Below are 10,908 nucleotides of genomic sequence, written 5' to 3'. Positions count from 1 at the left end.
CAAAACATCACAACATTCATACAGGAGAGAAACACTTCGAATGTAATAAATGTGGAAAATCCTTCTATTAAATCACATCACTTATTGTACATGTGAGCATTCATACAGGGGATAAGCCTTATGAATGTAAGGTAGGTGGGAAAGCCTTCTGTCAAACCTTATCTCTTACTGTTCATAAGAGAAATCATATTGGTAAGAACCCCTATGGATGTAATCACTGTGGGAAAGCTTTCTCTCAGTTCTCAACTCTTGCTTTAAGAACATGTTCAGGTAAGAAGTCTTATCAGTGTAACAAAGATGGAAAAGCTTTCAGCCAAAAACGTGGTGATATTAGGCATGAGAAAATTCATACTCATTAAAGATAAAATGAATGCTTGAATACAGCAAAGCCTTCAGTGGGAATTTACACCTCCCTGCACATCAGAGAATCCATTCTGGGGTAAAACATTATCTATATAGGAAAGCTTTTAGCAGGAGCTCAAAATATCTGAGACATCAGAACATTCTTATGAGGAGAAACAGTATAATGAAAAACCTGTGTCCAAAGTTTTTTTGAGTAAACATCATAGTTAATGCTGAATTTTTGAAAAAATTCCCATTAAAGTCAGAGACAAGACAGGGATATCAGATATCACCACTACAAGTCAGTTTACTCCTAGAGGCTAGAGCCAGTGCAATAGAGGAGGAAGAGGTACAAGGATTGGAAAGAAATAAATACATTCAAACAATATGATTTTTAATAGAGAACTATGATTATTAAAACTTTGTGGTATTATTCATTAATAGATATTAGATTAATAGAATGGAATATGAATCCTAGATAGACTCCAATTCTGTGAAGAAATAATGACCTAATTGAACAATGTTTAGCTTTCCCTGCAGAAAAAACATTCCTGCCTTATATCTTACATTTAAAAAAAAAAAAAGAAGAAGAAGAGTGGCCAGCCAGATAGCTCAATTGGTTAGAGCGCGAGCTCTGAGCAATAGGGCTGCTGGTTCAATTCCCACATGGGATGGTGGGTTGCGTTCCCCACACACACACACACACACACACACAACTAGATTGAAAGCGGCGACTGGACTTGGAACTGAGCTTGTACCCTCGACAACTAAGATTGTAGGACACCTTGACTTGGAGCTGAAGGGTCCTGGAAAAACACTATGTTCCCCTTCCCCAATTCCCCAGTAAAAAATAAATAACATAAAATAAAAAAGAAAGAAAAACTTAATGTGAAAAAAATCTAAAACTTTAGGAAAATTACTTAATAAACAGATTTTCTTAATGTACACCCCAAAATTTCTTTTTTTAGTATTATGCCTTAGAGAAATTCTGAAACATAAACATATGGAGGTGTGTACCATGATGCTCTTTGCAATGTGATTTCTGGTAGCCAAAACTACCACCACGATTTCTAGCAGCCAGAAATTGGAGGTGGGAGGAACTGGAAATGCCTGTCATTAGGGAAATCATTGAATGCAATGTGTTATATTTATATGATGGGATAATATACATCAGTTGACTGCAACAAACTGTACCTATATATTTTAATAGGGAAAATCTCAAAATTATGATGTGGAGTGAAAAAAAAATCAAACAGAAAATGATCCACATAATATAGTTATAACTTTAATGAGAATAAAAACAACACTAATATTGTATATTGGTTATGGGTATAGATGTAAATGGGATAAGAGAAGAATGGGATAAGGGTGATAGTTAAAGGAGATTTTGGCTTTATATCTAAATATCCATATGTTATTTTAAAGCTATAAAGAAACAAAATATTAGTTACTTCTTCATGATAGTAATACACATGTTTGTCTTACTATTTTTTGTTTGAAAAGTTTCTTATAGTTAAAAAAGGTGGATTTGTATTACTTACAGAAATAATGTCACAGTGGTCTCCATTTCCAGTCAGATATTAAAAGTGTTTTTTTTCTTAAGTAGAAAGTATTTCTGAAAACTTTTAATTGCTTACTGTATAAAAATTGTTTAAGTTATCAAAAATGAAATGACTCAGTTTCTGTTGAGAAATCAGCTAACAATCTTATGGGAGCTCCCATATAAGCTACTAGTTGCCTTTCTCTTGCTGCTTTTAGGATTCTTTCTTTGTTTTCAAACTTTGCTATTTTAATTATGATGCATCATGGTGTTGGCCTGTTGGGGTCATCTTGTTTGGAATTCTCTGTGCTTCCTGGGCTTATATGTCTATCTCCTTCTCCAAATTAGGAAAGTTTTCTGTCATTATTTCTTCAAATAGGTTCTCAATCCCTTGCTTTCTCTCTTTTGCTTCTGGTACTCCTGTGATGCAAATGTTGTTACTCTTGATGTTGTCCCAGAGGTCTCTTAAACTATTCTCACTTTTTAAAAATTCTTTTTTCCTTTAGCTATTCCGACTGGGTGTTTTCTGCTACCTTGTCTTCCAAATCACTGATTTGATCCTCTGCTTCATCTAGCCTGCTATTGATTCCTTCTTGTGCATTCTTCATTTCAGTTACTGTATTCTTCACTTCTGACTGGGTCTTTCTTATGGTTTCTATGTCTTTATTTTATGTTGCTATTTTTTTGTTGACGTTCTCACTAAGTTCCTTGAGCTTCCTTATAACCAGTATTTTGAACTCTGTCTCTGGTAGGTTGCTTGCCTCTATTTCATTTAGTTATTTTTCTGGAGTTTTCTCCTGTTCCTTCACCTGGGAAATATTTGTTTCCTCATTTAGTCTGCCTCTCTGTGTTTGTTTCTGTGTATTAGGTAGATCTGCTACATCTCCCAGTTTTGCTGGGTGGCCTTATGTAGTAGGTGCCCCATGGGGCCCAGTGGCACAATCTCCCTGGTCACCTGCACTGGGTGCTCCAGGAGTGTCCCTTGTGTGGGTTGTTTGTGACCTCCTGTTATATTTGAGCCTTGATTGCTATTTGCACATGAGTGGGTGGGATTGACCCTCAATCTGACTGGCTGTGGGGTTTGGCCACGTCCACAGCTTATGAGCTGCTGTGTGGAGTAGCTTACCACACAGAACAGGATTTGCCCCAGTTCGCTCTGGTGCCTGTTGAGACCACCCTTTGGGTGTGCCACTTTAGGGCCTAATTGAGTGGTGCCCTGCTGTGGTCTGAAGTATGTTGGTTCCGGGGCCTCTTGGGAAGGATTCTGGTGCAGGCCCACGTCAGCCACTGCCTGTGATGGGCCAATGACCAGCTGGTATGAACTACAATGCTATTCATGGTTGATCACTACCTGTGCTGGACCTGGAGGTGCCTAGGAGAGGTCACACTATGAACTGAGGATGGCTGTCACCTATTCAGGACCTGGGGTAGCTCCACAAAAGGCCAAATCTGGCAACTCCCATTAAGATTCAGCTGCTGATAAAATCCTTCTGCTATGGAGTTGGGTGTGGCAGGGTCTCAGTGAGTCAACAGGATGGAGCTCACCAGACCAATTCAGATTCATATTTGGCCATGGGCATGGGGGAGGGCTCAACACAGGAAAGATGACACCCGCCTGCTGGCTGCATGGGAAGAGGCCCCCTCACAGGGAAAATGGCAATTTCCTCAAGTCTTCACCCCACAGCCACACACCTGTCTGTTCCCCATATGCCTGTGACACCTCCCAAGTCACCATCCCTCTGCCAGAGTCCACAATGCATGTCTGTGAGTCTGTGTGCGGGCCCCTGCAGAGGACTTCTGGGTTTCCCACAGCCTTCTGTCCCACCTGGATGGTCAGAATCCCGTTTTTCACAGCCAGATATTGTGGTGGCTCCTCTTCCCGGCACCAGTGCTCCAGGATGGGGAGCCTGGTGTGGGGCTGGGGTCCCTCACTCCTCCAGGAGGAACCTCCATGGCCAAGATATCCCTCTTGATTTTCAACTGCCACACAGAGGTTTGGGGCCAGCCTGTTTTGCATCTCTGCCCTCCTACCAGTCTCAACGTGGTTTCTTCTTTTTTATCAAATGCATTTTTTTTTAATTGGGGAATTGGGGGAGGGGAAGACAAGTTTCTGTCCTTTTGTTCTTCAGTCTAGATGTGGAGGACATCGCTTCACTGGCCCATGTTGGTACTATCATTGTGCTCTTCCTGGATGAGGCAGATTGGTCGCCTGCCACTGGACAGCCACTCACGGTAGCTCTTGGCAGCTCACGCCAGCTGCCAGCCACTCACGGTAGCTTACAGCAGTCCACTGCAGCTCCACCATAGCCCACGACTCACGGCAGCCCAGCTCCAGGTCAAGCTGTTGTTCACCATCTTAAATGTAGAGGGCGCAGCGTCACTGGCCCTAATGTGGGATCTGAACCTGGGCCCTGATGCTCAGAACTTGCGCTCGCAAGCCAGCTCTTAACCAGTGCACCACTTGGCCAGCCCATGGCGTCTTCTTTATACCCTTAGTTATAAAACTTCTGTTCAGTTACACTTCAAGTGGTTTTCCAGGTTAATTGTTCTATAAACTAATTGTAATTTAGTGTGTTCATGAGACGAGGCAAACATAGCGTTTATCTACTCTGTCATCTCGGATCCTACCCTATCGATGATATTTTTAAAAGGCTATTTTTTAGAGCAGTTTTAGGTTCACAGTAAAACATCTGTTGATTTTTATTCAAGTTGAGATTTTCCTTGTTTTGGTATTGTGATTTTCTATTGAAGCGTGGACATTTTGGGCATAATGTTATGAGACTAGATCTTACTTAAACCTTCAGTTTTAGCTGACTTACTCTGACAGTCATGGCTGAGAGAGCAGACACTACCTTGTTTCTGTCGGATATGGGTAAAAGTCTAGGTTCCTCACTCAGCCCTGATACCTGAGGGAAAGGCCTCCTTGTCATTGGTGAACAGGAATGGAAGTTCCAGCTCCCCAATTGGCATCCATTGGTAACCACCCTGGCTGGGACAGATAAAACTGTATTATTAGTTCCCCAGGTGGTATCCCCAGACACTACCGGGTGTATGTGGCCTTGTTAAAACTTGGCAATGGTGAAAGTCCTAACTTTCCAGTAAGCCTCTCTGAAACCACCCAGTAGGGAGGATAAGAGGTGCGGGTGCTTCATTACTTCTGGGTTGGGGTAGAAGTCCCAGCTCCCTAAATGGTCTACACTGACACCATGGAGGAGGGTGCTGTCTCACAACTACCTGGTGGGGAACAAAGTCCCAGCTCCCTACTCATCTTTTTCTGATACCACTCCTGTGAAGGAAAGATGGGGCTGTAGCACCCTTTTACAGTCTGGTGAGGCTGGAAATCCAGGGCCCCCACAGGATCTTTATTGGTATGGGTGGGGCCATTTTTTTCTGTGGTGTTTGGCTGGAGTGGAGCAGTAAATGTTTTCTATCTAACTAGGCTGTCCTTTTCTTTGTTCTTTGGTTAGAAAGAGCAGGCTTTTGTTGGGACTTTTCTTTCTTTTCTTTTTTCTGTCTACACCAATTGGCATTTCAGGGTTGCCAGCTTCTTCAGCTCCAAGTCTGGGATACATGAGGCAAAAAAAACCCCGGTAACTCACCATATTATTCCTTAGGTCCCATGGTCCGAACCCTGTCTGCCTTCTTTTTTCCACTTTTCAAAGTCTTATGTTGTTTTCTATAAACACCCAGGGTTTTTACTTGTACTTAGCAGGAGAAATAGAAACAAGTACATCTACTCAATCTTTCCTGAGGAAGAAGTCCTTTTATTATTTTAAAAGTATTACTTCTACATTGTAATGTGTTTTTTCCCCCCTTTCAAATGTCTATTGTACAGCTAGAGGACATTCTAGGTATATTTATATATTTTTCCTTTTCTCTCATAATTTCAATGTCATTTTTCTCAGTACACTGACAATTTACCAAGCTGTTAAGATTGACTGATTTGGTACTCTGCCATATACATTCTGCTAATTATAGTTCCTGAGTTCAATTGGTTCATTTTATTGGCCTGTTTATTCACTTAAAAAAATAAAGGAATTGGAATAGTCTTTAGCGTCCCAATTTATCTCTAAAGATGCACTATTAAAAAAATGGTTTGAGAATAATTACTAGCTATGTATATTCTATTTCCTCATCTGTAAAATGGAAATGTGATTACACTTTGTAGACTTGATGTGAATAATGACACATTACAAACGTTTTAAAAAGTGTCTGGCAAATATTAAACTCAATTATTGGTAGTTATTATTCTGAAACCTATGATTCCTGAGTGGACAAAAGCAGAAAGGAATAGGAAAGGCTCAGTAGAAGAGTAACAGCTGATCTCTGCCTTGATGATGAATACATTTTGATAGTTGATAATTGAGAATTATAGTAGATGGATATTCCAAGCAGAAGAAAAAGCATAAGAAAAACTGTTAATGTAGAAAAGTGCAAAGCAAGATCTGGGACCATCAAGCAATCTATTTTTAGTTGATATATAAAGTAACAAATTTTAAAAGTGAATAAAATATGAATGACCTTAAATATTGAGGTAAGGAGTTCATATTGTTCTCTATAGGAATTGAAGAATGATAGACATTCTTAGTATGGCAATGAGTAAACCCAAGTTATCTTTTCTATTTCTCTGGGAGGTAAATAAAGATTGCATGTTTACCCAATGACCACATTCTGTATGGCTCTATCATCTCAAAAAAAAAAATTGTTTCTCTGCCATTTCCTTCCTACAGTATGTATCAACCTAGAATCCTTCAATTATCTCAGCAACCCAGGCAACCAGACATTAAACCATTTCAACTAAATGAAGTTAGGAAAACTAAAATCTGGTTCTGGTTATAGGTGAGGAGGGTGAATGTGACTGTCTGCAATAGTCCAGAAACCTTACAGCGGAAAGCCAAACAGAACTATATGAGGCCTCTTCAGCCGCTTTTCACTGTGAGAGAAGAGCAAAATACCAAACTTGATGGCTTGTTAACAAAATACTTGGGGGCTTGTTTTTAGTTTTGTGGTCTTTTGCCACAGCAGCCCTAGGAAACAAACTCCTCATTCACTGAAAATTTCAACACTAGTTTAATTTCCTGTATTTCTAGTTCCTTCATCACCTGCATGGATAACCAACTGGCTGGTCCTCCTCTCCTCACATATATTTTCACAATGGTAGAGAATAGTAACGAATAAGAACATATCATGTGTATTATTATAAACTTAAGTTTAAAGGGAAACTATGTATCAGTTTCATTTATGCAATCAGATTTGAAAGCTTAAATATAACCAAACTTATTCAGGTAGGGCTTCAAGTTGGCCAAGCTGGAATTCTACAAGGAATGCAATAGACTTGCGTTGTTCACTTTTATTACACATCTATTTTTATTTTTTTTTAGAAAAAGATATAGTAAAAAGAAAACGAAAAACCAAATCATCCATAATCCTATTCAGGATTATCAGTTATCTAACCATCCTTTCTCATATTTTATTCTGAATGTGTACCGAAAGGCTCTCTTGTATAGAAATGGTCAATTTCCATCGTTTTGTTGGTTTCCCCATCATATGCTAGGAAATTACATATTTTTATTGGACTACAAAAACATGTAGGGGCAGTGGAAAGTGACCTGAGGGTAATAAAAAGTATGTTTCATGTGGCTTTCACACCACACTCTATTCATGCTTCTTGGCACTACTAACTTAGGGGAGAGAGAGGATCCTCCTTTAAGGTACATCAGGTGAAAGGGTTCTCAAAAAGGCCAGCCTGAGTGGCTATCCATAATTGGTAAGGAAACAGAGCCCTGAGAAGAGCCAGATCAAGGCCATGTCCAATTTGGAGCCCAACTCCCTTCTCTTCCAAAAAAACTCCACCTCCTATTTTTTTAGGCATTCAGTAAGCAATTTTAAAATGATAAAAATGATCATGAGTTTATCTTGAATTGGCTTTGCTCCGTGTAGTTTTAAAGTATCTGATAACATCAATGTCTCTGTGGTTCTTTTCACTATTGCTTTATGAAGATGCTCAGGCTATATTATTTAGGAACATACAAGTTTAGAATCATGTTATCTTTCCGGTGAACTGGAATTTTTACCATTCTCTAGTGACTTTATCTCTAGCAGTGTTTTTGCCTTAAAGACCATTTTGTCTTTATTTAAATACAACAGCTTTCTCTTGGCTACTATTTACCTGGTATCTTTTTCTGTATTTTTCACTTGTGTCCTTCTCTTTTTAGATGTGACCCTTGTAGCCTATAGCTGCTGCTTAAAAAAAAAAAAAATCCCATTTCAGAACCTTCAAAAAGTTGAGCCCATTTTCATTTATTTCTATTATGTAGTTTCTACTTATCTGGGTTTCTTGTTTCCTCACTCTATCATTTTCTTCTAGTTCGAAAGTTCTCTTTCCCTGCCATTTCCTCTCTCCCTTCCTCTCTTTAGTGGCTACCCTACTTATTTTAACATGTACTGTATACTTACGTCAATATGTCTGCCATCTTCCTGAAATGTTTGCTTTTCAAAACTTCAGCTCTTTAAACTGCACAAGGTAGACATTATCGTTTTATAGTCACTATTCCTTTAATCAAAACATTGATATAAAAAAATGTTGCGGGGGGGGGCGGTCAAGTGGCGTGTTGGTTAAGAGTTGGCTTGGGATGCCAGCTCTGAGCAGCAGGGCCCCAGTTCGGATCCCACAGTAAGGCCAGTGACACTGCGCCCTCTACAGCTAAGATGGTGAACAACAGCTCGATCTGAAGCTGGGCTGCTGTGAGTCGCCAGCGACAGCGTAGGCTGCAGTGGGCTGCTGTAAAAAGCTACCATGAGGGCCGGCCAAGTGGCGCGATGGTTAAGAACTGGCTTGGGATGCCAGAGGGCCCCGGTTCGGATCCCACATATGAGAGCCAGTGACACTGCCCTCCACAGCTAAGATGCTGAACAACAGCTCAACCTGGAGCTGGGCTGCCGTGAGTTGCCGGCGACGGCGTAGGCTGCAGCCCCTGTGGCAGTGGGTTGCCATGGGCTACCGTATGTAGCCAGCAGCCAGCGTGCGCGGTCATCCAGAAGCCGGCGACTGATCTGCCTCACCCGGGAAGAGCGCAATGATGGTGCCAACTTGGGCCAGTGAAGCAACGTCCTCCACAACTAGACTGAAGAACAAAACGACAGCAACTTGTCTGTTCCCCTTCCCCCAATTCCCCAGCACTGTTCCTATCCCCCCAATTCCCCAATAAAAATCTTTAAAAAAAAAAAAAAGCTACCATGAGTGGCTGGCAGCCGGTGTGAGCGGCCGGAAGCCAGTGAGCTGCCAAGAGCCTCCATGAGCAGCCATCCAGGGACTGGCGACAGATCTGCCTCTTCCAGGAAGAGCGCAATGACAATACCAACATGGGCCAGTGAAGTGACATCCTCCACAACTAGACTGAAGAACAAAAGGACAACTTGTCTGGTCCCTTCTCCCAATTAAAAAAAAAAATCTTAAAAAATTCTTTTGCATAAATATTTAACCCTTGGTATATCTGTCTGGTCACCAGTATTTTGTTTTACTTATCAACCTATTTTCTACAAGATGCCTGATGTAGCAGGAATTCCCTGGCTCCATGTGCTAATTAATGCTACCCAGCTAATAGACACCCTAAAGATCCCTTTTCCAATCATCTGCATTTTATCATTTTTGTAGGATGATTTCATTATATAGAACTTCCATTCAATAACAGACTCTCAAAATTCCCTTTTATGTGACAGGTTATCTGAATAAGTCTCTCATCTAATATTCCTCTTAGGGTAGAAAAATAATCACAGGAGAAAAGCCACCATTATGTTCCAGGTCAATCCCACAAACCCCCCAGGGCATACAGTTCAAATTGAACACTTTTTAGGGATGTCTGAAATGAGGGTTGCCTAATGAGGAAAAAACTTTTCCTAAAAAATTTCAGAGCCTTAATCAAGGTACATTTTATTGGGGACCTATGAGCATGCTTCAACTCTTAACACACTTCCTTTTATCTTCTTAAATTTTGCACACTCCCTTTAATTCTAACCAAACTTCAACTGATACTTCACTGAGAAAATACAATTAACTAGATAGGAACTCCTTTAATTCCCACACCACTAAATTCTCAGATCTACCTGTATCGACAACTCTATTTCTTCCCTCCTATTCAGAGAAAGTAACCCAGTTCCAATCAACCACTAACTGGATATCTATACAACAGCTTTTATTCTTGGCTTCTCAAATACTTTTGTCCTGAAGTCATCTTATTAGGTTATTACTATTAGTTTTCTATAGAGTCCATCTTTAATAAACGAAAAGCAAAAAAGCCCCAAAATCCCTTCCTTAATCTCACATCTGCCTCAAACTCATTTGCTTTTATATTCATTATATATCTAGTATCTGCCATGTAATGGTTGTAGGCAAATATTTGTCAAAAAGTTTGCAATAGCCTTCTCTCCCATCTACTACGTTTATTATGACTTTCATAATTTGCTTTATAGTCTTAGCTCTAAGTAGATGTAAAACACTAAGCTTGTCACTTACCTCATTTTTTCTAGATATAAAATGGAAAAATAATATCCATACTGTCTACTACCCAGTAGTAGAGCTGTTCTTAAAATGGTTTAGATCATCAGTTCTCAAAGTGTGGTCCTGTCATAGCAGCATCAGCATCACTTGGGAGCCTATTAGAAACAAATTTTCAGTCCCCAACTCAGATTTACTGAATCAGGAACTCTGGAGGCTGGGTTCAGCAACAAGCCCTCCAGGTGATTCTTTTTTTTTCTAGCTGAGCCATCCTGCCACCTTTTGGCAGCTCAGCAGCAGCTCAGAGCTCGCACTCTTGAGCAAGCTCTTAACCAACTGAGCCACTCGGCCAGCCCTAGGTGATTTTAATGAACACTGAAGTTTAAGAATTACTGATTTTGATGAAAAAACTGGGGGAAAAAGAGCTAAACAAATACCAGGTTTTTATTACATTGTATGAAAAATCACATTATTCACCAGTGGTAAATAGTAAAATTACAAAGCCAGGTTTTTCAAAAAATAAGCTTGCGTT

At 40.2% G+C, this 10,908-nt stretch overlaps 1 pseudogene; it reads left to right on the top strand.

The window, feature by feature from the left end:
- Positions 1-914, top strand: part of LOC109372010 (zinc finger protein OZF-like) — an 8,996-nt pseudogene extending 8,082 nt beyond the window's left edge.
- Positions 915-10,908: the final 9,994 nt, after the last annotated feature.

This window comes from Hipposideros armiger, unplaced genomic scaffold (assembly GCF_001890085.2).
Source record: "Hipposideros armiger isolate ML-2016 unplaced genomic scaffold, ASM189008v1 scaffold_609, whole genome shotgun sequence".
NCBI classification, from domain to species: domain Eukaryota; kingdom Metazoa; phylum Chordata; class Mammalia; order Chiroptera; family Hipposideridae; genus Hipposideros; species Hipposideros armiger.
Note: the sequence above shows the minus strand (reverse complement) of the source record. Positions and strands in the feature narration are given on the sequence as shown.